The 27042-nt window shown below is 38.0% G+C and overlaps 1 protein-coding gene across 1 annotated transcript in view; it reads right to left on the reverse strand.

Moving 5' to 3' along the window:
* The window catches only part of JADE1 (jade family PHD finger 1), a 113868-nt gene extending 87624 nt beyond the window's left edge, over window positions 1–26244 (reverse strand). The window contains exon 1 of the mRNA XM_066318184.1: window positions 26122–26244. The gene's annotated coding sequence lies outside the window, so the exon portion shown is untranslated. The remainder of the gene's footprint in view (window positions 1–26121) is intronic.
* Window positions 26245–27042: the final 798 nt, after the last annotated feature.

Raw genomic sequence — 27042 nt, forward strand, 5'->3', positions numbered from 1 at the left:
AGCAAACAGAGAATCACCAGATACAGAGTGGCAACATTTGAGGGAGACATAACTACTACAGAGCAATGACAGAGTAAATAAGAAGAGAAGCTTGATGCCACCCAGTTCCTTCACACCTGAGAGTGAAAGAGGCTGAGACTGCTCAGCTGCAATTTGGACATAGAGAGGAGGCTGATGGGCTGGTACCAAGTGACAATTACTGGGCTCTTTAATGACAAGCTGCCACATCAAACAGGGCAACGCAAACTGATGAATCACACAGACTAACAACGAGGTGCTGAAGATCAGTAGCCCAACCCCAAGCACGAAAAATAATTGGCAAGATAAAAAGATATTGCTCCTATGTGCATATGGGAAGGAGATGTGAGTACAACAGTCTGGGTTTACAGCTTCCTATTGGAAATGCAACACCCCAGCAAGCAGGACTGGAAAATTGTCCATGACATGTCACATGTTGCTTCACTGCTAATTCAAGTCCAAATTCTGGATCTTCTAGATCCCAAAGCAGTTTCAAGTAAAGAAGATGTTCCAGCTTCAGTGAATTCTTTCCCACTGGCATTCAGACCACAGGTTCTCAGGAGTTCTAAGCATATTCGTTTTTGTTGAATATAGTACCACAAAAATCCAGAGGCATTTTGAAGAATTTCCTTTTGTTCATGTAACTATAATCTCTTAACAAGTCCCTATTCAGCAGTTCAAGCACCCTCGATGTGTTCTGCACTTTATCAGGCCAGATACACTGTCAATGGTATTAGAAGAGCCCAGTGCAGGCCTTTCACTGACCAAGCTATTTTTGCCCAAAAAATAAAAAAAAGTTGCCATGTTTTGTAACAGTGTCCCAAATTCCTATCTATCCCAACCACTATCCCCAATGCCAATCACAGTTTTACACCTCAGAACCAGCATATCCTTCAGCTGTAGCTAAGAAGGTAACTCACACTGTGTGCTCTGCACAGTAACAAATTATGAAGGAAACACTCTGCAGTCTCCTCCACTTGAGAAGGTGTCTGGACCTTACACAACAAACCAGGATTACACAGTGCACCATCACTAGATTTCTTTGCCTGAATGCTTAGGAATCTCAGCTAGATTCACTGCTACACTATTGATTTGTACAACAGCAAAGCTGCCTTTCTAATAGGGCGCAGATTCAATAATAAACTGGATGCAATATTTAAAATAACAGAAAACTAATGAATCAACCTCCACAGAAGCTACTCAGACCACAATATTCATATAGGTCAAGATCTGCTATTTTTGTTTTTTGAAATAAAAAGACAAAGACTGGTACATTTACATTTGGTACACCAGACAGCAAGAGCTTGCCTAGAACTGTGACATCCTAGATTCATTTTGTCAGATAGCACCACTTCTGGATTCTGATATTTCAGGGGTATAGTCACTGGAGAGGCTGAAAATGAATAGTTTGGAAGATGTAAAAATGTCATATTTCTTTCACACTCTATCAGGAGCTGAAATGGTGAACTAGGTCAGGAGGATCATCAATTCCTACTATGGCAGCACTTGTTCTTGACCAGAATGGGTCAGTAAAGGCGCTGTTTCCTTCCAGCTAGACTCATGTCCACACCAGAACTCAATACCAGAGCTCTCCTTTTGTGTTGTGAACAAGTGGATTCTTAAAATGGGTTATTTACTGAAAGAGTTTTAAAGCTCCAAATGGTGAAACTGTCTCAGTTTATGTGCTGTGCTGAAGAAAGTCAGGCTTGGCACATGTTTCTCATTAACTGTGCTAAAGCAGCTCAGTTTCCCTGGAAATTCCCAGATTCTCCTTTGCAATAGGGTAATCTAGAAGGCCCCTAATTTTAGCTCTTGAGTCTGAAAGGGTGGCACAGATATAAGTAGTGCTGAGTGAATGCTGCTGAAATGTCTATGATTATGTGGAATGCTAAAGAAAGTGGGCTTTCTTAGCATATACAACATCATTAAAATATTCCTAATAATGTCTAAAAGCAAGGAAGTCTTAAAGATATGCATTTCACATATGAAACATTCACACTGCCACCTTACACATCTGTCAGTGCAGCCAGGTGACAGTGTGAGACCCAGGATCCCAGTCACATAATCTGTTGTAAAATGGTCAGAGCTAAAAGCTGTCCCCTCTGCAACTCAGTGTGGTGTCTGTGCCCGAAGTTTAGGACAATGTTGGCACGTCTGCAGGTTAACTCTAGAACCTGGATGCCTTCTGTTTTTAAAATTCGTTATTACTTCTAAACAGGGAGATGTAAAATGGGCCAAAGATGTGTCATAGTTTATCTAGCACTCTTTACAACAAAAGTGTTGTGTGTTTTCATCTGACTTTCTCATTTTCAGGCAGATTAAATCACTTTCAAACTGCTTGCTTGTTTTTTGAGAGCAGCTTTCAAGATGAGGTAATTGAAGGAAACCTATCAATTTAGTATATATATTTTCAAGTTAATAATGTTGACATACTGTTCAAATAAACCCCCAATTTAGCACAATCTGTTTTTAGACAAGCCCTCCATTTTAACCTCCACATGGAAGGAAAACTAAGTGACTTCCTCATCTCACTTAATAGAGAACATATGTTCAAAGATAATACTGTGGGCTTGCTCTGAGAAGCTGTTCCTCCTCTGACAGAGATGCTGGGAGCTCACAGAGTAACACTGATGCATAAGGAATGGACAAATTGCCATAAATCTCACTCACAGCAGAGCTCAGTTCAGAAGAAAAGACTGCTGATCCCAAAAATACACACAAAACACAAACAAAAGCACTCTGGCAACAGGTGAAAAAAGGAGCTGACATAGCCACTGGAAGGACCAAAACTAAAAGCCATCTCAACTCTGATTTTTTTGGAGGGGTCTGAGGGGTGGTATTTAAGAGACAGAGAGAGGATGGAAAGAAGAAAGGGATCTCTACCCCCACAAAGCAGCTCTGGAAGAAAACTGTCCTAAATTCTTGCATTACAAATCCTCTGGAACAATTAGAGATGGAAATGCTATGGTAATATCAACAGTCATTTTCACTTATTTTATAAATATTTATGTAGCTCAGATCTACTTTTATAACTTACAGAAAGGGTGTAATTGTCACTTGCTTCTCCAAGTCTCAATTTTTCAATCTACAAAAGAAAGTCAACTCACCTGCCAAGGCCATTGTACTTGATGCTGGAAAAGTCACTAATAAAATTCTTTCAATCCCAGTTAATTCACTGATTATTCAGGCTGTGCCCATAAACAAGCAAACACTCTATTTGCATCTGGAAACAAATCAAAGCTACTTCATTCTGTTTTGCTTAACGCCATGCCATTGGTCACTAAGGTGGGGGCCAAGTACAGTCACAACCAGTAATAGAAGAAAAACAAAGATTCATCACCAGACAAAACTAACATTTCTTCACAGATTTATCTGATCCTACAAAGCCATCATACCTTTCAAGTTGATCCCCACAAAATCAATGACAAGAATCACTGGCCAAATTTTTCAGTATGATTTGGTGCACCCCATGTTAGAGCCACTTACCTAAAATCCAGAAAGTCTAAGTTGTCTTAAAAGGAAGGAGGAACTAAAATACTTGGGTAGGAATAATGACCACATGAGAAACCTGAAAGCTAAATTCTCTGTTCATTCTGTGCAAATCAGCATTCAGCTCACAAAAACACATTCAGGAGATACTTTAGATCAGAGAAATGCTACCCTGGAGGACACAACTAACACAGCCTAGAGCATCTCCTCAAAGTCAGCACTCAGAGCCACCCTTATCAGTCCAGGATCAGTCCTTGTACCTCCAGCTGACAGCCAGCACCAACTGCACAGATATCCCAAAGCCTGAACACCTGGAACAAGCCAGGGTAAGCAGGACCATGGGCTGAACAATGTATCATTCACTTACACATTCAAAAGGGCAAAAAACCCCAAACCAACCAACCAAACACACCCATAAGAAACAAAAGACTGTTTACAAAGATTTTGCAAATAAGTCCTTAATAGTGAAAAATGAAACTATCCTTATATCTTGGAATTCCTGGGAAAAAACATGCTCAATATATCAGTAATTTAGTTGCTCATGTAAGTCCAAAACCTTTCTTGGCCAAGATCTGACAACCAAGCCACTGGTTGTCTGTTGCTGTGTACATCCCAAATATTTGTCAAGACACAACAAACAACAATTTGATCATTAGGGAACCCTCAGCATCAATGCCACAAGAAAGGGACCACTTCACATGCATTAACTTGTGTTTGAAACACAGACCTGAGCCAGAGCCTGAATTTCCTACAGTATTCATACACAATCCCTTGCTTGAGTACAGACTTGGTGCTCACTGCAGATCATGTCAAAGGCGAAAGCTTAACCTTATTATGCCAACCCCTGGCACAGCAGTAACAAAAGCTGTGTCTGTATGAAATGTGCCTACTCAGACCAATTCCTCAGCCACATGAATTCTGATGCTTCAAGTACCAGCATATGACAGACACGCAATCCTGAGCATCCTCTGCATGAAACAGAGGTTTGGAAATGAAGCAGGTGGAATACTTCATTCTGCATTCCTAAGTAAACTTTGTATACAAGTTTCTGAGAGGTGACAACCTCAAATGTAAACACTGGATCATAGAAGTGGTGAGTTTCATGAAGAGCAGGTCACAAAAAACCACCAAAAACAAACAACAACAACCCCCCCATCTGTATATTCCAAAAGATATTTGCAGTTTTTTAAGCCTTGCAATAACTTTCATGTCATGCCCCACTTTTCTCATGGTGTCATAATTTCAGCCAGGACAGGGCTAATTTTTGCAGTAGCTGAAAGAGGGCATGGCCAGGACACAGATGATATTCTGTACCACCTCAAATCATTTATGTAGCTCAGATTTACTTTTACAACTTACAGAAAGGGTGTAATTGTCACTCTTCAGGAAGAACGGGCTCCGTCCAGTTGTGAAAATGTGGCAGAGGGAACCATCCAGTATTTCTGTCATCAGAGGGGTGTCCCCATGTGAAATGTTTCTTTTCTCATACCTTTTGTTATTATTATTGTTGTTCTTTTTCTTCATTTCTTAGCTCATTGCCGTTTCCAGTAAATTATTATCTCAGCCCACGATCTTTGCCTTTTAAGCCTCCAGCTGGAGGGTGGGGGGGAGCAGTGTGTGGTTTTTAGTGGGAATGCTAAATTGGAGAACATCATTCCTAAACCATGACACATGGGCATGTATATTACAAAATTTTAAATATAAGGTGTTTTAGTCTGCCTTATTGCTTGGAAATCCTTGCAGATCAGTGTACAATGAGTTGCCTGGGCTTAAAAACAAAGCTTGGAATATCAGGGTGAAGAGGAGATTAACTGTAGCATCAGAACATATGCAGGATGAGTTTTTGAAGAATGAATCTATAAGCTCCAGCTGGTTTGTCACAGATGTTTCTTCAAAAATACAAAAGTATCAACCATTAAGCCACAGACCAGAGCTCAACAAACATGAAACCTCGATAAATGCAGAAGTTACAATTTTTAAACTTTTCATCAATGACACCAAAAGTAGAAGCCAGTTTGAAATGAAATTGCCATAAAGCATATCCCAGGTTTCTATAACTCAAAGACAACTTTAAAAATTTAGTTTTTTAACCATTTGGTAGAGATTTTTGTTGTAACAGAACAGTTTGCAGCCTGTCCCTATATAATGGATCAGTCTGGCACAAGTAAATATTACGAAGCAAAAGACAAACAGAAGTTATGAGTAAAAAAGAAACTCAGCCAGCTCCAGGTGCCCCTGTATGCACACTGTAAAACTATATTTCATTATAGCCATCATCATTTTCAACTTTCTTCTATTGTTCTAGTTCTGAAGTAGCATTTTAAAGTTTGTAGAGAATTAAGTCCTGGGCACTCAGCAAGTGATGCTTAATGCATGAGTCCTTGTCTATATTCTACCCCCAACAAAGTGACCAAGAGAAAACCCCAAGCAAGCTATAAGCAAACAGTGGTGTGTCTGCAGAAGGCACCATCTCCACTATCAGGAGGACTGAAAAGGTATCTTTTGATTCTCAGAGAGGTCCCAGGTCACTCTTACTGCCAGGGCCAAAGTTCTATTCCAGATTTTAGTCTCCTTAGCAGCTGGTCATACACTAAGTACAGAAAGTTTCAGAGCACTGTTCAAAAGACTCTTCTAGAAAATGGTATCATGGAACTCCAGGGACTGGAAGAGCATTGTAAAGAGAACCAAGAGTTCTGATGTATCTGATCATCAGAATGATGTACTGATGTTTCACAAAGCATTCTTTCCACTGTCTTCTGTAGGTTTGAACATAAACATAATTACTGTCTAAAGTTTAAGTCAGTCAAAAAATGAGACATTAAGAATCTTTATTACTATTTACAGCAGTAGAAATTGTAGAAATTTTTTAAAAATGTCTTTGAAGAGCTGGAGTACAATGCTTACAGATACCACCTTCTGTATCTGGTACTTTAAACGGAAATTAAGATAACCCAGAAAAGAACTGGAATAAGCACACAGCTGGTTGTCAGATCTAGGGGATTTTTAATAGTGATAGTATAATATGAAGCTGCACATTTTCCAAATGCTGTTTGCATCTTAATATAATAAACTTTTAGCTGATCATTATGAAATACTCAAACACATTAAAGTTTGCAATACTCTTTTCAAAGCTGGTTCATAATCATCATTAGGAATTATCCATAAAGTCAACTCCAACATTTGCCAAAAACCTTTTATAACATTTTCATTTTAAAATCTAACATCAGGAATCAATTATAAGCTTTAGCTCAAGTGACCTTATCTCTTCTTGTTGCACAATACCAAAATGGGCCTAATTCTCTCCCATATCTGCATTCTCTCCCTTCTGCACTGTCTGTTGAAGCCAAGCTGCTGGATCAGCCAGCTGCAGGCTCCTCTGATTTAGAGATCTAGGAAAAAACTCACTTCCTTTCTGGAATGAGTCCCTCTTGCCTTTCTCATTTTAGCAGTCCCCATGTAACCACAAGGTTATTCTCCACTCTCACACCGAGATTTGGCCCTTTGACATTTTGAGTCATACTAAGTAGTCCATTTGTCTTTAACAAGATTACTCCTTGATTATCTCTTTGGAAGGCAATTGATCAATCAATACTAATTAATTCATTTAGACAAAGGACCTAGCATCCAAATGCACGTTTTCAAAATTGAATGTCACATTTACCTTCAAGTTCTTAAATATTTTTAGTAAGGAACCTACAGAAGTGAATATCTTATTAGGTGCCAATAGCTTCATTACAAAATATTAATCACCTTTATGGTTGCTTCTTACTAGTGCCTGAAGTCAAACTGATTTGAAATATGACCAGCAGAATTAGAAAAGACTGACTTCCTACAGCTATAGCTCTCACACTGGATTCTCCCATGCTCACAAAAGCACTGAACTGACAGAAGCAATCAGGGCAATTCATACCATTGCTGCCACCTACAGATTATCTGGTAACAGATAAGGGCTGAGCTGACACACACTCCCCTAATGAGAGCACTGATAGATAGCTGGGAAGGAGAGATGGATTATATTTTCATGAAGCTCATAGAAATCAAGTACCTTAAAGGCTGATCTCCATCCTCAGCTGAAATTGAGTGAAAGAAATTAATAACACAATGAAAGAAGGGCTTCAAAAGTTATTAGGGGAGGGACAAGCACCAAGAAATTACACCCTCAGTCTCATTTCCTAAAGAAACTAGGCTTCTAATGTTTAGTTTATTGCCACATACACACCTTTGAAACGGGTCAGATCATTATAAAGTCATACTGGAACATTCTCCACATTTTATTTTTGTTAGGAGAAATTAGAACCTTGTCAAATGAGTATGACCTAGTAGCTCAAGGAACCTTACCAGGCCATGCTCAAAACAAAACCAGTTTTGGGTTGAATCCCTCAGTCTGAAGGTTTAATTCCTCTCAATAACACTGCTCAAGACACTGCAGAATGACTGTCCTGCAAACACTTGCAGTTTCCCCCTCAGCTCACAGAAACCTCACAGATTACCACTTAGTTGTCATTCCAGGAGAGATTTTATTCCAGACCATCCTGTACCCTGAAGCACAAGGCCACAGTGAATCTCAGAAAGCATTTTCACCACGTTTCTGCTCCATTATTTTGCAGTGCATGACCAGGCCTGTTTTAGCACATTTACAAGTTATGGGACTGTTTGGGAAGTCTGACATTTACTAAGCTCCTGCTGCGCTGAGATTTCAATTAGTTTATTTCCCTTTCTTCAGCTGACAGCAGCTGATCTGGCTAACCAGCTTCAGAGTCTCTGCTAAACCATGTCCTGAAGGAGCTACTTTATGTCTTTGGCATTAAAGGAAGCTTCAGCAGGCTAGGAGCCCAATTTTGTCCCACTACTGACTGCACTGTAGCCATTTGTTAGCGATATATTTAATGAGGTCAGCATAACTCAGCATAATGTACTCCTATATATATTTAGTATTGATTTCCTCCTCTTCTCTAGCAAAGTAACATTGGACAGACTGCCAAAATATTAATTCGTTTTCCAAGCATTTTTCTCTTCCTAAGGCTGATTCCAACAGTTAGATTTAGAAAATTTAATCTATCATCTCCAAAAATGTACTCTAGATCCAGGTGTCCTACTGTTTCTGCCTCCTGGTATCCTTTTCCTCACACTAGAAAGCTGGGCTCTGAGCTCCTGACAGCTATTTTCTTCAGCATTAAACTCTGTATTCAGCATTTGCCTTTCCTTTCAGGTGTTGCCAGTGAAGAATCTACTTCTCCTCAGCAGCAGGCCAAATCAATCCTCATCCAACTGACTGTGAAGACATTTTAAGCTCAGAACTGCTTTCCCCAAATACTCACAGAAGTATATTTTTCCCAGGAAATCTTATCATTAATTTCATAGTTTTTGGCTAAAACATGTCAGCTAGCATCTGTTCACAAGCCTGCATAAGGCACACTCCCTATTTTATACAGATGGCATTACATTCTTTTCTATCAGCCTCTGTATAAGATAACACATTTTCATCCAGCTTCAACAAAGCACCGAAGTAGGTAAATTGACCGATGTATTTCAGCATCTCCCAGACACAACAGCAGCTAGCTGGGAAGAATCTTCCTTTCAAAACATCTTGATCCACAGATATTCCCTACAAGCCAGCTGAAGATTTGCTAAATTTTCCATAAGAAACCATTAAACAGTAGCAAAAAAAAAAAAAAAAAAAAAAAAAAAAAAAAAAAGAGAAAAAGAAAAAAAGAAAGAAAACAAACCCTAAACAACAAGCCAATCCACAAGTACACCTTCTTTCTTTCTTTCATTTCACAGGAGAACTCCAAAATGGAAAAGGATCATTTGGAAACAGCAATACTAGCATGCAGAGTTTTCTTTAAATATAACCACAAACATTATTTATCTAAGAGCATGAAAGAAAAGATTCCAAGAATTCAGGAAATCTAGAGGATACCAAACCAACAGTAATTTCAGTTTTGATGCTCTCCTTGCATGTAATGTTTTCTGTACCATTTGGTGTGTTAACATCAAACATAAATTAGAAATACAGTCAGTGCAATCAAATCAGCTTTCTGAAACATTCCCTTCCACTTTCTCAAATACACATTGCTAATTACATGTTAATTTTTGTACTTTTAATATAAACTAGGAATCTTCTCTCCTTGTTTGCTAATTCTAGTGTATTTAATTAGCTGCATTGATAGACATTTGCCTCCATAGGATCTATTCTTAATGAGACTGGAAAAAGCTTCCAAAGCTCTGTGATAAGCTGTTCTGAAAGCACACTCTGCTCTTCCCAAATGTCTCTTCCCAGCCTCTTTTAAGTGCCCTCTCCTTCCAATCTTGTAGCTTACTCCTAAATATTTCTAAACTGATCTAGCAAAAAAGCACAGTCTAATATTTCACAGGTGCACTCGTGCTCTTGAGGGTAAATGTATCACCCTGTCATCACTATGGTCAACACATTCCTCACAATCACATTATCAGCTGCTTGTGTTGTTTCTGTCCTTATGGAGTGGTTGGGAATGCACACAACTGCCATGTGAAAGACTTCCAGGTGCAAGGTTATAGCTTTGCATCTGTTTTGCTTCTCATGAGAGGTTTGTTTTTTCCTCTCCAATCTTTATAGGATTTCCATGTGGCCTTATTATGTTATCACTAGCATGTGAAATATAGACAGTCGTTAAAGGAAGAGAAAATACTATGCAGAGTGAAAGCAATGCTGGATTACAAGATTAAGGTGATTTTCCCAGGGTTTCATTAATAGAAACACTTGAAACAAATTATTCCAGGCTTATACTTCACAGTGATTATGCTACCCAGCACTCTCAGTTATCCTTCATTGTCTTTTTTCTTCCAGTTATTATCTGCAAACCTTCTTTTACCTAAAACCCAAGAGCTATCTTCCTTACAAGACATCAGTGTAAAAGGCAATCATCAATTAGAAAACTCCATCTGTGAATTGCCAAAGGATTTCCAACAACACTTCCAATTCTCAGTTTAATTTTAAGAAAAAAAACTGTCATCCCTTCAGGACCTTAGTGGTACTTGGGTCCACATCTGGACTTTGCATCCTTAGAAAAGATGGGAAACAAAAGCTCTTCTACATCTGGATCCAATCCCGGAAGTTGAGGAGAGTCCTCAAAGTACACTACCAACAGCAGATTCAGGATTAGATATTTTAGATTACAAATCAATAAGGGAGAATGACACCACGAGTATAGATGCAATCCTCAGTTAATCCTTCTGTTATTGCATTACAGGCAGTTGTCACAGAAGTTTACAACTGAAATTTGAAGTTTTTTTAAAAGAGAAAAAAACCTGATTCTGAATTAGAGAAACAGATTTTCAAGCCCTATACAATTCACTTGTTGCTAATGAAAGGGGGTTTTGTTTCATCTGAACTTAATTTTAAAGGGTTCCTTGTCATCAGTTTCATTAGCACCTCAACACTATTAGCTGCAGGTTTGCTTGGCTAAACACACAAATGGAAATTTCATGACAAATCTTTAGACTTTGTCACTGAGCTTTTACAGAATCATGGTCTGTCTTTTCTTGTCTCACTTATCACAATTTGCTTAATGCAATTCTCTCCTTTCTTCACTGTGTGAGGTAGATAAGTGCAAGAGCATTGGCCTCCTTTAATCTCTTCAAGCATCTTAATTTTTCAGAACCTCTATATGTGAATGAATTCTGGAATTATCTCAAACAGATCAGAACTTCTACTACATATCAGAAAAAACAATCCATTTCTTTTTATAAATCAGTGTATACTTAAACTTGATCCAGTCAACATAGTAAACATCCCTAAAATTTATTTGTAGGTAGCAATCCTTGCATCTCTTGTCATTCAACTAAGCAGCACCTGCAGTTTTAGTAGCTGTTATGTTAGAAAACAAAACTCAGTTAGAATTAAATTATGCCAAAATTGGAGTCCAGAAGATTTATACTCTGCCAGATTGCATACAATACGCTCGTTATAACTAACATACAAGCCAATTTCCAATGAATACAATCTTAGGAAATTATTTGAAACTCTGCAACATTAACCCTGCTTTGGATTTCAGCCTCTGTTAGTGCTCCCTGACAAGTAGCTTGCTGTTACAATATCAACTGTGCTGCTTTTTGAGTAGATTCTAGAGTGATATTTTCCCCTACTCTTTAGAGGAAAATATGTAGACAGCCATAGGCAGAGAGGAGAAAAAAAAGAGATGCCCAGGGAGGCCTGTTTTCTCCCAGGGCTCATACAGCTTCATCAATACTCAGTATCATTCAAGAAGCCATATTTATGTATGAAAAATAGGAGGACAGAATAGCCAGTAACCTCTAAAATCATGCAAATGCAACTATTTCAGTGTTATCCTTTGAATTTTAACTACAAAGGAATTTTGAAGATTCGTCAATATCAAAGTCATCTGAGAAAATGAAACTTAACTGTATTCTTATATATATATTTTAATAATAAGACTTGCTCATTTAGTTGAAAATTAAGAAAAACATCAAATAAAAGTATTGTAAATTTAGGAAGAATATGTTCCATGTATAAGAGAAATATTTTACAATAAAATAGTTGAATATTTACATGCAAAGTTGAAACTTCCCTCAGTAGGGACTTCTGAAGAGCTTTACAAAGCATGTTTTACTAGCATCAAAATCCACTCTCTATCTTCCATGGATTCAAGCCATTAAAGAACAACTTCCTTTAGTACACCTACAAACTAAATCTTTTGGAAAATAATTTCCTTCATTTTGCCTACATTTCACCCTCGGTGTAACCATACTGAGATCTAACAAGAAGCACAGGAACAGGTAGGTATAAATATTAGTGTAACTTTCCTTTTCTAAAGAGGCCAACCATGTAACCTGTTGCTTTCTTACCAAGAACAATTTTCATTTCACATATAACATAATTTATCATCTGAAGAAGAAGAAGAAGAAAAGACCTCATATGACACAGTTTTGCATTAAACTGTCCTACGACTTACCTCTGTAACCCATCCCTTGGAGATCCAATTGACTAGATCAGGGATTCTGGAAAAGCAATGGAAGATCAAGCCTATCCCCTAGAAAACTTAAACAAAGCCAGCCACTACACTGATCAGATTGGAAGGGGACAAGTTCTCCAAAAGGTGGGATAGAGGCTCAGCAGATCAGGTGGGACAGGCAGCTGTTCCCTCTGGTGGAAGGACTGAGCTGGGTTACAAGCTTTTTGAGACCCTGCAAATTCAGCAAATCAAAATATCCGTTATAAACACTGATATTGTCCTCAGGGAGAACATGGTCTGGAGGTACTCAAGCTCTTTCTGGGTTGAAATAAGAGGTTTGAGGACACGATCCAGTGCTGTGCTTCTGTACCTATACTTGTACTATGATCTTTTTATGGAAATTCTTCTGCTATCAGAGTCTCCTACTCCATTTTCTGTTGCCCCAGACAACAGAAAGTAATACACCTAGTTAATTCTGTGAGGGCTCACATCCCATCGCTCATCCCAGGGAGCTCAGTATAACTGGTTGAATAAACTATATAAAAAGAGTGGTTGAAAAAATGGCATTTAAATTTATTTCAGTCCAGTCTGACCATAACATTTTTAGGTTAATTGCTGTAAAGTTTTCCTGCTGTGGGCAAAGTTAACTACTTGCTTGGTTATACCCTTGAAAATTTATTTGCAAAAGATACCACTGTATTTGCTAACACAAATCACACACATCACATATACCAGGGACAGAAGTGGGATAGAGACTGGAACATCCCCAAAGAATGGTCACTCTAAATCCCTAGTAAGGTACTTGAGTAATAGGAAATTACTAAGGTCATTTTACTTTACAATGGGAAAACTCTTATTGCTGATAATGAAGTAATTACACTGACTATCAAAATAAAATACCTTCAGGACTTTAGGTTTGTTATCTGCAATGTTTTTTGTCATGGAAGTTCTTATAATCTCGGAAGAAATAAAAACAAGTTGTCATTGAAAAGGTTCTTGCCCTATCACGTGAAAATCAGAAAACGTTTGTAACTCCAAATATCAGATAATATTAGCATAATTATTTCATACTACGTTTGTCATTGTCAGTAAATAGCATTTCTATCAATAATTTAAATCTATCATAAACTGGTATAAATTCATAATCTCATGGATATGTAGCCTGTTACAATTCAGTGGACAATAAATCATTTACACAAGCATCTGAAACTATATTCTCAAAGTAGGAAAGCTGTAAAATCAGGATCCCTATTTGGACAATGGAAAAAGCAAAATGAAAGCTCATTGACATTGGACTGAAGAGAAATACATGAAGATTTTTGTGGGGTCCTACAATGCCCAGTAATGCTTAAGACCAAATATACAACACCCTTAATGGCAGACAGGAGCAGCAACCAATCTCTGAAGCTATAGCCCAGGAGCTAAAGCTAAGACCTTGAAGAAATCACTGAGCTTCTTCCTCCACAACACAATGCAAAGGGCAAAATAACAGTGTCTTTTCTGGCCATTTGTTTTCCACAAAGAGGAAAATTAGTACTTCAAAGGAAACTATTTCCTGAGGACATAAGCATTCCTCTTTCACCTTTGGATTACATTTTATAGTTGTAAGAACATAAAATCTTCTAAGAGTTTATCTGGATTTCTTACCTAATAAATATTTGAATTATGATGATTTATTTGTGATTTTAAACTCATTCCCATCATGTCAGATATTAAGAAATAAAATTTCTCATGGCTTTAAACTGGAAATCCATATACTGGTATAGACCTATACTACTCTGCATTACATTGAGTATTATTTAGAATCGTGTTTTCATATGCAAACCCCAAGTGTTGAACTACAATGAAAACTTGTGAAAGCTTAGATTTTTACTATCAATCCAAAGAAAACTGGAGTAAAAATGTAATATGTAAACAGCAAAAGGATGGATGGATAGATGATGATATTTGGACAGATAGAAAACAGTATTTTGTTTTTTCTGTTGAAGATATTTAATGGTTCAGCAATGTACAAAAGCAAAGGAATAGATAAAATGTAACATTTATGTACATTACAGAATGGTCTGAGGATTTTTTTATTAATGTGACAGTAAATGGAATGTACTAATAAAAGCTAAAACTTAAGGCATCATTCACAATGGTAAGCTTTGCAGAAATTGTGCTTTAAGGAACAATTTGAATTAAGGTAGATTAGTAACTTCCTTATAAAAGGTGAGAGACCTTCAGAAATACAATGCACATGGGCTTTAAGAGCATTCCCTGATGCTGATTAATGTTTGAAATTGAACAACATAGCTCAACATAACCATCATCAAGACTTCAACCTAAAGAGAGCTTCAATAACATCACTAAGAAAATGGTAAGAAGTTTGGATTGATGAATTCCTTTCTAAGTGAAATGGATGGTTAAAAGGTAGTGAAGGCAGATGGTTGAAAAGCCAGAGTACTCAGTATTCAAAACATTCAAAGTCCCATGCCCATCCTGAGCACACAGCAGCTGTCAGTCACCAGGTCACAAATTGCCTGACATCACTTCTTTGGAACTTGTCAGTGCTTGGCACTAGGTCACCATTTTCCTTCTCACAAGAGATTATATATTTCTTAACATAGCCATTTCTTTTTAAATAATTATATAGATAAATTCTCAGTAATTATAAAGGCTTCATTTTACTTTCCTGAGAAATTCCTCAGACTACCAAACCCTGTATTTCTAACAAGGGGATGATTTCTAACTAAAATCAAGGGAAATTCTTTCCTTACATCCTACAAAGAAGTGATCGACAGCTCAAGAAAATATGTTAAATGCTGTCCTTGGAAAGACTGTTTTTGTTCTGGCAGTTATGTTTACAATTACAGTAGGTAAGCAGTAATGATATTGCACCAAAACTCGATGCCTAATTATCTCAGCCAAACATCCTGTCCCAAAAAGCAGGTTTATGAACCATCCTAACCCCAAATAATACTTCAAATTTTGATTCTGATGAAGGAAAAAAGCTTTCTTCGTCAGTTTTTCACAGTTCAGCAAGCAAACACTCACTTGTTGAAAAATAAACTTACAGTGAATAGCTTTCACAAAGCAAAATATTGTTGTTTGCTACCTGTAAATCTAAGTGATAAATCTAAGCCTATCCTGTGCTTAAGCACTTCAGCCAAAAGAAAATATGGCCTTTGGTATATCTGTGTGTATTTCTAAAGTCCCAATGTTTTACCCTGTCTCTCAAGCTGATATGCTTAGTTGTACTATTCTCGGCTAATGCAAGAATTAGGTTAGTCACCAAGAAAGGAATCTCAGTGTAGAACATCCAATTCTGAAAGTTATGATTAATATAAAAAGACACTCACAACCAAAAGGATTAGAAAATTATCTGCTTCATCTTTTAAGAAAATCTATTTCTACTAAGATTTTACACTGAAGAGATTGTTGGGAAGGATTTATTGTTGGTCTTTTGGAAGCAGAGAAAGTCTTTTTCTCTAGCTTCTTTTTAAAATTATTATTATAAAATTTTCTATCTACCAGTTACAGGAGCTAAGTATATTTAGTTGAGATTGTGGCTAACTTCAATATAATCTTAAATAGCTACCTGAGAGAAAAAAAATCTCTCATTAAAATTAGAAAGGGTTTTGCACTAATCTGTGGGAATGGACATTTATCTGCTTAATCGTAAGCCTTTTATGTGGGTTACAAAACAAACAACAGATTCCTTCTCCTTGGCATAATTCAGAAAAGTCAGGTTCTGCTGCTAGAATCAAACAACATTTAACTTAATGCTGAAAACTACCAATATGTCTAAAACACTGCTTGTTTCAGGCAGTCCATTAAAGACATCGACAGCTATTATCTGACAGTGAAAGTAACAGGCTTACAATTAACTAAGCATTGCAGAATTCAGACTGGAAAAGAAAAAAATAGGACTTATTAATGGAAAAAGCTTTTCCTGAATGTTTAAAAAATCCTCTCTAATTTACCCAACAGTTAGGTGTCTGAAAACCACTAGAGAGATCTTCACTTTTTGGTTCTACACACTAAACAGGATTACAGACATGCTAATTCTATTGAAGTTTGTGCAAACATAAGGGAGGAAGGCTACTGTGTTATGAGCAAATTAACTCCAGCAAAGCAGAGTTCCAAATATCTGACCTGAAAATGTTGATACTTAGATGCAAAAAACCACAAACACAGCAACACTGCAAGAAACCCTCACAAAACCCAACCATGGTTGTCTCACAAACCATATGGCAGAGATAGCAAGATTTCCACACAAGAGGCAACTTCTAAATTCAGTGCTCTTTTCTGCATGCTATGAGATTTATGTAGGACATGGAAGCCTTGCTCTAGAGATCAAGGCCATCACCACTGGACTCTGCTTCTTCAATCACTCATGGAGAAGTGTTTTTTGTGGGTATGGTAAGAAAACTAACTCTGCTTTAAGCTGTTTTGTATTTGTTGGTAACACAAACACCAAGAGTCATTGTAAAAGTGTGGTAAAATTAGCTGAGATGAAGAAGTATGTGAAATTGCACCCCTTAGAAAATGATATCTGGCATTTTTATTGAAATAAGCCATGACACCTGTAAATTTAAACTCCTTATACCAGTGGGAAAATGATGCCCTTAATGTCTGGAATAAGTCTTGGTTTATTCTGATGACTTACAAGTCTTGCAAACAGACAGATTCTGATGTTGTAGCTCAGAGTATGTCTGTAGTGTTTCTCAAAGTTAGCATAAACTTCAATGGTCAGACTTCCATGAGAATACACAATGCCAAAGCTCTAATCCCCCAAAGCCCTGAGATACATGCTCAAAATCAAATAAGTTTATTCCACTGTGCAAAACTGATATAGGTGCACTTACATTTAGGTGAGTGTCTCAGCAAGTGGTTGAGGCAATAAGGGTTTTTTTCCTTACTGAGGATGCTTTTAATTTCAGGATATCACTGATAAAAACTTAATCTGAGCAGATTTTTATACTTCTCTATATGTGGATTATGCTTAGATAAGTAGACAGATAGACACAAGTAGATAAGGTATTTTCCCCTAAGAATGACAGATACATGCTACACTCTCCTGGCAAGCTCTATTCTAAACTAATTTCTTCTGGCTACCATCAAATATTAATGATGTAGAAGATGTATCATGAGAAAAGTGTATGTGTTAAAATTCTAGGTAGAAAATATCAGAAAAATTGAAACCTTTCAATAAAAAATAGTGAAATATTAATCTGTAGGGAAAATGTCAAGATTTAGTGACTCAGAGAGTATGCATTAATGAAAGCAAAACTACCTAACAGGAATTGCTGAGCAATCACACATAAAAATGACCTGCATAAACAATTTGATAATTATTGGAGAAAGCACCATTAAAATGTTAATCTGTAAAAATAATCTGTCTGAAGCATTCCACTGAATTTGCATATTTACTGTCTCTTAATTACCTTTGAGTAACAGGTTTAATTTTCACCCAAAAATGGTTTATGTTTATCTACAAATATAATTTAATTATTATCTTTGCGCTTCCCATATGAGCTACACAGAAAACCAGAAAATCACCATGGAAAATTTATGTGATTACAATAATTTCATTGTACTTGTTGTTAACACCTGTGGGCTAGTTTCTCCACGGATACAAATTGGGATAGTTCACTAATCTCAACTGAGGCAGTTTTTTGCCAACTGAGCAGCTAGCCTTGTTTTGTTTCCATAACCACGTGGAGGTAATTTGAAAATGCAGATATGAGACTTCTTAGAGAAATTACTAATGTTACATTATAACGTAGATGTGTTTGTAAGCTGAACTGTAAAATCAGGCATGAAAACTCAGATTCTGGAGTGAACTCACTTTGGACTATTTCTTTAACGCAGAACCCCCTTTCATATTCCCAAAGGTTTCCTACAAGCTCTGCTGTCACAGCACATCTGAAGTAACAGCCAACGTCTGGATAGTACTGTGGCTTCATTTTCCTAACAAGATACAAATTCTTGGATAGAGTAGAAAAGCTCAAAACTATTCTCAGTAGTGTGGGAGGAACTAATAACTCATGGAATATGACATTTTTATTAAGCACCATAGCCTAAGTTTCCTCGGGAACCAGCTTTAATAATTTGGTAGTACATTGCTCTGAAGGGATTAATATTATTTACTTATAAGCATGGCTGGAAGCAGGACTGCTAACACATCCTGTACTCTTTCATCAGCTCTGCATCCGATTTGGGCTACACATAATTCAGAAGAATCATCATAGAGTGATTTCTCAACTATCTATGTGCCTCCAAGCACAGGCAAGGGAAAACTCTACCATGCATAAAGAAATGGCCTTTAATATCACAGTACACCTTTCAAAATGTTTCCCTAAACTAATTCAGGAAAGCAGATGAGCAATTCTGTCTGTTTGTTCAGGAAAATATTGCAAATTCTACACTGTCATGTGTAAGAGGATCAACTGGGGCCATCATCAGTATTAATCACTGCTCTCAATATAGATTTTACTTTGCATTCTCCATGGGTTTTTTTAAATATTTAATAATAGTCCTGACTGCTCACTGTTGATAATCAGAGCATGGCAGACTTTTAAGAAAATGGCATAGCTGTAACACTTCAAAACAGAGCATTAAGATAGAAATAATATATTCAAATGTGTTCTTAATGTGTCATTGATGAAGCTAATCTTATTTAAGTTATAATAATTTCAAAATGCCTTTAGAAATACCTAATTTTAAAGGTGTACCAGCACCAAATTCTTGCAGAAACTAACATGCAGTTATCAAACATCTACAGTTATGACAACATTTCTTCCTATTTTTAATTTAATTTTGGTTTGACTATCAGAAAGATTCATGCCTACTGGAGTTCTACAATAGGTTTAAGAATGCCACCGTTAGGCTCTTTAAGACTTAGGAAAGGTGACTGATCTCCCTTTCTCATAGTGGAAACTCAGGGAGGAATTTTATGTTTAAATGACATAAGAAAAACTAAAAATATATCTTATGTGGAGTGTGTTTGGCACTTTGTGTAACATCATAAGTACAAAATGTGAACATGTTCATGCTGTAATAGCACTAAAAGAAGTCCAAAACCTGTTGGAGGGAAGTAGGGAAGCCACATCAAGGTCAGGTACAGGAATACATGCAGACAACAGGAGATATCAAAATGCTCCCTCATACAAAAAGGAAAGTTCCTTTGAGTTAACAATTATCTCAAGCATTAGGAGAAGGAATTAGCTGGTCTCAGCCAAGAACAAGGGAATCAGCTATGGCTGATCAGCAAACAGTTTCTTCATTTACATCACCGCAATCTACATGAGAGAGTCATTCACAAGTTTAACTACCTTGGGTCTGCTGCTGACCATAAAAACATTTTCCTTGAAACCTCAATAAATATGGTTTAGAGATTACAAATTTCTGAGATTTTTCCAAAGCAGAGAGACAGAAATCAAAGAGATACTGTCATACTGTCAGGTCAAAAATAATGGCCGGTGGCAACTGCTGCCTCTCTGTATTGAGACTGCAGACACATCCCTGCAAACTGACACTGGAGTAGGCAGTTTTTGTAAAAAGAGGATGGCTGCTGCCTGAGAACACCGGTAATAGACTTCAGAACACTTGGTTTGGCTTGAGTCAATATGAGAAGATAATAGCACCCAAAGATGAAGATCCTGCTCTTCTTCCCTGCCTTTCATTCCCAGCCACAGGACGGACCTTGAAGCCAGGTCATTCCAGTGATCCACTTTACTGTGCTTCCTAAATAATACTATCCTGGCAGACCTGAGCAGGCAGGCAATTTAAACACAGGACACGTGGAAACAAGCCACTGAGGGAAGGAGACAGTTTCCTAAGTTGACTTTCTTGGGAGAAACCAATGTCTGGCACATTTGGCTCACATGTATTTTCAGAGAGCACAGACTTTGGTTACTTCACTGGTGGCATACCTTGGTGCCATTAATTACCTATTTTTGCAAAATAAACTTTACTAATGACTCTTCTTTTTCTTTTCTGAGCCAATGTAACATCATTCTGCTACCTGGAGGGGCTGTCTTGGTTCCTTCCTTCACTCCCTTTGACCTTATACCACTACAGACTCGCGTGAGCCTCATGAGAAGGTGCTTCAGCTCTCTCCACACCACAGACAACAAATCACTTCTATTGCTGGGTTAGTTTTGTCTGGTTTAGGGAGTGGAACTAGGTTATAGTAGGATCAAACATACACAATCAGAGACAAGGAAGCAAACTGGAACATGAGGCCAAGAGAAAGGGCCACATGTTGAGTTGATCAGAACTGCAAGCCACTAAATCAGTTCAACATCAGAAGAAGAACAAAGCCTTCCTCCGACTGAAGATAATAACTAATGCCTCAGTTACTGTCGGCTGTAATATTTGCCCAAACAGCTAAATTTAACAGAGAAACTCTTGTCACATTTTTTATTTTCTAGGTATAAAGGGTATAAGTGAAAAGAACTGCAGCACTCAGGAAGATAAGCCCATCTTCTTGGCAATGAAAGCAATAATCTGCACCACAATAGGCAACAGCAGCAGAGAGCATCACTGGTGTCCTTTGTAACCCTGATAGCAATCGATGAGGAAATACAGCTAAGAATGTGCTTTTTGTGCTAAGACCACTACAGAGGATTTCCTCAGCTCCTCTCCGTGCCCCACTGCCCCCTCACTGAACTCCTAATCACCTGAGCTGCCTTCTAGGACACACAAACCTCCACCCCCATCAAATGTGCGGCGGCTCAGTGCTCTTCCTGTCCTCTCCCTGGGAGAAGTAGCACTGCTCCTGGCCACGGGGCAGGGAGGGTGAACATTTCCATCAGAGAAAGACAGCACCCGGGTAATGAGGACCCAGCCCCGTGAGGAGGCCAGAGGGAACAGGAAAAAGGCAACAGGGGCACAGTTACACTCCGAGCCAGCCCGTGCAAGCTGTGACAGAGCACAGCAAAATCGAGTGCCGCAGTTACAATCCTGGCACGGCAGGAACCAGCAACTGCATCGTGTACATTTAGAACTGAACTATTGCCATGTCTCACCATATGCTGAAACCACCCACAGCTAATAGCGAGGAGCCTTCAGATGCTGTTTTCAAGCATGAGAAAGGGGTCCAGAACTGGCTGAGCTCTGTCTGAAGATTGTGGGAGGATAATGGCCACAGGAAAGAACCACAGCTGTTCCCATCTTAACATCTGCACGTTTACCTCCGTTACTGTGTGACTCCTCTAGGCATAAAGAACCAACCTGTTTGAATGGTGCCCTGTAGATACTTTTCTAAATACAAGATGATTTTACATGAGCTGCATCCTGGGGTTTTCTTAAGCAGAAGGATCAAGCCAGCCTTAATCTGGCTAAATTTCGTTATGGATCCAGACTGATGCCAATTAAGCCACAAGCATATATGTCTGACTTTTGTGGTACAGCAATGTGCCATGTGAGACTACAGCAAGAACCAGCAGCCCAGAATGCCAGCGTGTCAAACAAGTGTTTTTCAGAACCATTAAAATATTTAATTTCAAGTGGCCGTGTATAATTCTAGAAAATCCAAATGTAGCCACAAAAGGATTTATTTTCTAAGGACATCATCCTATCGGGTGTATTTGAAGCAAAGTGGCTGTTGAGCCCTTGGGAATGAGCACTGCTTGGCTCTGAGGGCTCCAGGCACACAGCAGTGCAGGGTGTGCTGCCACCTCTTGGCCATTTCCTAAAAAAAAAAAAAAAATTCCTCATCCCCATTTTTTAAAACCTCAGTAGAGCATAACATTGTTTCTTTTTCCATAAAATCCTTCTGTTTTAGAAATTCTCTCTACCTTCTTTTACCTCAGAGGTATCATATTGGATATTTAATATCCTCTGTTGTATTTGATCATTAGGCCATTTTCTTTTTTTAACAATGCTAAGAAGACTTTGTGCTTGAGTAATTTGAAATAAAAACATTATTACAGTTTTATTCAAACTTACAATAACACTGATATTTGTGTCTGCAATCTTTAGATATTTCCATCATGGACAGATATTAAATAGGTCCTTCTTTAAAATAGGTATCACAAATAATAATAACAACCAATAATCCTGCTCTGAACCTTAAGACTGGAAACCAATATCCTCAGAAGTCGACAGCTTTCATTCAGTATGAGACAAAAAAGCCACAACCATCCATTCAGTCCAACAGATATTTAACACAGGGGATTGATTTTCTCCTGTGAAAAAGATCCACAGCTTGCATTTTTCTCAAGTCATCAGGAATTCCGAATGAAAAGTCCCAGGCTAAAACTTCTCAGATCGCATTTACCACTTCCCTGTATGAATTACTGAATTTCATTAACTTTCTGTTCACACATCAGACTTACACACAGCTCACATTCGAGGGAGAAAAGGGAAAATGCCAGTTGTGAAAATTTCCAAAGGTCCAACTCTCTGGAAATAAGAATTGAAGGAGAACAGACAACACCTTGCCCTGTCAGGCAACAGGAGAGTAAACTAGCATATTTACTTTTATAACTTCACATCTGTATCAGTTTAAACTGTATAGCACTCAAAAGTCACAACCTTCTTAGCAGGACCTGCTGCAGTAGCTCAAGGGTTGATTAATGATTTTGCACTAAAAGAGGGTAGATTCCAGCTAGATATAAAAAAGAAATTTTTCACAGTGATCATGATGAAACAATGGCACATGCTTCCCAGAGGTGTGGGAATGCCCCATCCATGGAGACATTCAAGGTCAGGTTGGATGGAGCTTTGAGTGATCTGATCTAGTGGAAGATGTCCCTGCTGTTGGACTGGATGAACTTTGAAAGTCCCTTAATAACCAAACCATTCTAGAATAACACTTCTATGGAATGGTGGGGAAACAGCATTTTCAGACAGGTTAAGAAGCAGACTTGGATTCCTTCAATAACTGCTATTTCTCCTCCATTTCCCTAATGATCTTGCATCTCTCCAGCCACAAAGAGAATGTTCATGTGAGGACTCCCCAGGGTACAGGATATATTTTTAGTTTAGTGACAAAAAATTTGTGCAAAATTGTTCTTTTTTTCTCAGAGGGTAAAAGGCCAAGGATTAATTACTCTGACTGCTGCATTGGACCCTTATGGTTACATTTTCGAAGTTATGCTTGTGTTGGCAACACAAATCCTGTTATTGTTACTGGATTAGCGTGCATAACTTTCCAAATGCAGCTTTGAAAATGGAGCCAAGGAATAGAATTTGCGTGTACTTTCTGGAATTAATGTAGGCTCTCATTATTGGCCAGTTGTTCAACAGCACTGTTGTACAGGCATCTTCTGATGTCCTATCTCTAAACACTCACCCAGATTTGTCTGGATTTCTTTAGTAGTGGGACATTATTAAATAAAAGGAATGAGAAGATATCTGTTAACACCTACCTCTTCATTTGCCAGTGATAAATACAATTTGTCTTGACTCTGCTAACACTATTCTTGAGTTTTCCCTTTTTTTACAGTCTCTTAGGAATAAAGAAAAAAGTGAAAATAATTAGTGTCATGATCTTTATTATTATTTAGTTACACTAGAAACTTCAAGCCTGTGCTGCAGTGATGGCATCAATATGGCACTGACATTGTCAATTCCCCAGTTCCTTGAGTCTGATTAAACTTTTTCTACTGTTCTAAACTAAAAGAGGTTTTGAATCTTATTACATTATACAATTTCTTCAGGTGAGATCTTGTTTTCTCCCTCTATTACTGTGCAGCATCTATTGCAATCATTGCAGTAATTTCAAACTGTAAATGCTTAAAATTTTTCTATGCCTGCGTTATCAACTTTTAAATGAGAATGAGCCTTTTAACCATGGCTTTAACCATTGAAATCATTAATAATGGCCTTGACATGAAAACTGAGGAAAAGAAAAGAATTTGTCTTATAACAGAGAGAACATCTAGTTTCTGTAGGTGGATTACATTGAGGCACAATGTGCACTGCCTCTCCAGCACCACCACTTTTCAAGCAGTTCCAGACATGCCTGGTGATGCATCACTTGACTCCTGGCACACTTTGAGGAAGCCTAGAAATTGGTACCACAGAAGTAGGCATTTTCATTTTCAAGTTCCTAATTTTGGCCTTAAGTGCCCTTATTTTGCATGTGTCAGCTACAAGCCAATACACTTCTCCTGATTTGGTTTTTATTCCTGACATTGTCATTCTTTTTTCCTGTGTATACAATAAAGTAGGAAGTTAGATGCTGCTGGCATTCTGTGCATCAGCAGGGTGAGAGGGACTCATTAGGAGAGTAATTCTGTTCCCTGTGGTGAATCCTTCTTCTGAATTGCCCTCTAGGTGGTAGAAATCTCTTCCTCCTAACAATTTTGGAGTGTTCTAGGAAGGCTAATCAACCAGCACAGGCACTTGCCTTGAAGTGCCTTGAATGAGGCTGTATGAGAAGCACCCACATTACTAAATAATACCACCCTTGCATGGGTCAAACAGCAATGTCTGCTTTTATAAAAGAAGGCAAATTGTGGTAGTTATTTTATCAGTTACTGGCATGCTCACATCTAATACAGAGCTGACATGCAGTCAATATAAAAAAAAACATTTATCCCACAAACCACATTTCAACTATTTCAGGGATAAATCTTTCACTGACCTTTGCTTTCATCTTTTGTAAAAAACTTTCAGGATTTAAATATAATCCAACTAGAAAGAACAGAGCTTATTTTTTAGTAACTAATGATAATTTCTCTTGCGTTGGTGTGGCATAAATACAGACAGCATTCAAAAGTCTTGCAGCCACTTGTGCAATAAAGTTCTTTTTCAGTGTGATTTAACATCAAATAGTTTTAAGGAACCCATTTATAAAATTTGAATTTCAAATGCTTATTTCACTGTCAAAAATCTTGTATTATGTTCAGACAGCTGAACTATAAATCCTCCTAATTTTTAAACTCTACTGGCCAAAGACCTATATCATTCATTAGATAAGGATAGTGACTACCTCATTTTAAATGAATCCTAGTAGATGACAGGCTGTGGAGGGAATATTTTTCAGTGTGATGTGAGCCAGAAATAGTTACCTAAAGGAAATAGCCTTGAGAGGTAGTAGATTTAAAGAAGGAAAATGCCTGCACGATGATGACTGTAGAAGCAGGCCATTCAGAGTTTCCACACAAGCAATATTTCTTACATAGTCTTGACTACAATCCAAGACTTCATACACACACACACATATATAGATGTACTTATGTATAAAAAAGGCACAGCCCATCCTGGGCTATCTAATTTAAAACAGAAATTAAAAATCCTTACATATATTAATCCAACAGCTGTGGGCCACTTACTATGTGAGTCCACCATTATACATTAGAGGAAATAATACTGTTTACAATATTATATTGTTTTATTATTTTACAGTATTATTATTTAAATATCTTTGTCTTGCAATGTATAGAAAACTGATGGTGCAAATCAGGATCTTATGTCTCATCTGGCAAGAAACAGACATTTCTAAAGGTTTTAATCCTCTGAGGACAAAGCAATAATTCAATTCCAATTTTTGCACATGCCTCTTGTACACAATACAAAAAAAAAAAATCAATGGGAATATTCACATGAATAGATTTAAGGCATATTGATAAAATTGGAAGAACTCCAGCCTTAGTATGTACAGGGATTATTGGAAGCAGAATGGTCTGTAACGACTACACATGTAGGGTACACAAAGGCCTACCTGCACGTGAGCAATCGCTTCTAAAAGCAACTTAATTCACCACAGCAAGATGGAGGGGGTGGTGTGAGATGTTCTTCCAGTGCATGCCTATGGCAGGAGTAAAAAGCTGAGTTCAAATTCGGCCTGGAAACAAGAGAAAAATGCTTTCAGTTACATTTAGGTTTTGCCCAGAACAGTTGTGCTGACATTGAGTATGCACACACAAATTTTAAGGTACAGGGTACCTCCCATCAGTTGTTCAGATGCATTTCAGCCCAGAATGCAGCAATCGGGTCAAGAGAAGTTTAGAATTTATTACAGAGAAGATTGCTGCTGTGGGACATCTCTGGCACCAAGCCCCAAGAGCAGCCCCCTGTAACTGCTGGTCTACACAACCTCCATTGTTCTCTCAGGTTTCACAGCTGCAAAGGTTCTTCCTCTTCCAGAAGGCAAGAGCTCTCCTGCCACTCTCCCCCCTGCAAAGCTGCACAGCAGCTCCGGGACAGGAAGGACTTTGCTCTTTCTGCCTCGTTTTGAGGAGGGAGGGGTGCTGGCCTTGCTCATATCACCCTGCCCAGAACCAATTAACTTGGCCTCAACAGCCCAGTGGGTCTCAGGTGGCCAGAACGTGATAAGGCATTTCTTCTCCCTGTGCTGGCCTGGATAAAAGTTATTCAAAGGACACACCTTCTAAATGATATAACCTTCATTTATTAATTAAAAAAACAACTTGTGAGCTATAGCTGAGAGTCTGAAGATGGGCCAAGAACATACAAAATTAATATTACAAACTCTTGTTTAGCTGACTGCGTTTCTCAGACACTCTTGTGGGCTCCTAAGAGGATCCTTCACCTAACAGTCTCCTTTCATGCAGGGTAAGCATGTTTCCCAAACTCTTTGGTAACTTGATCCCTTTCTACACTGGAATTCCCCTGTGTTCCC

This window comes from Sylvia atricapilla, chromosome 4 (genome assembly GCF_009819655.1).
Source record: "Sylvia atricapilla isolate bSylAtr1 chromosome 4, bSylAtr1.pri, whole genome shotgun sequence".
NCBI classification, from domain to species: Eukaryota; Metazoa; Chordata; class Aves; order Passeriformes; family Sylviidae; genus Sylvia; species Sylvia atricapilla.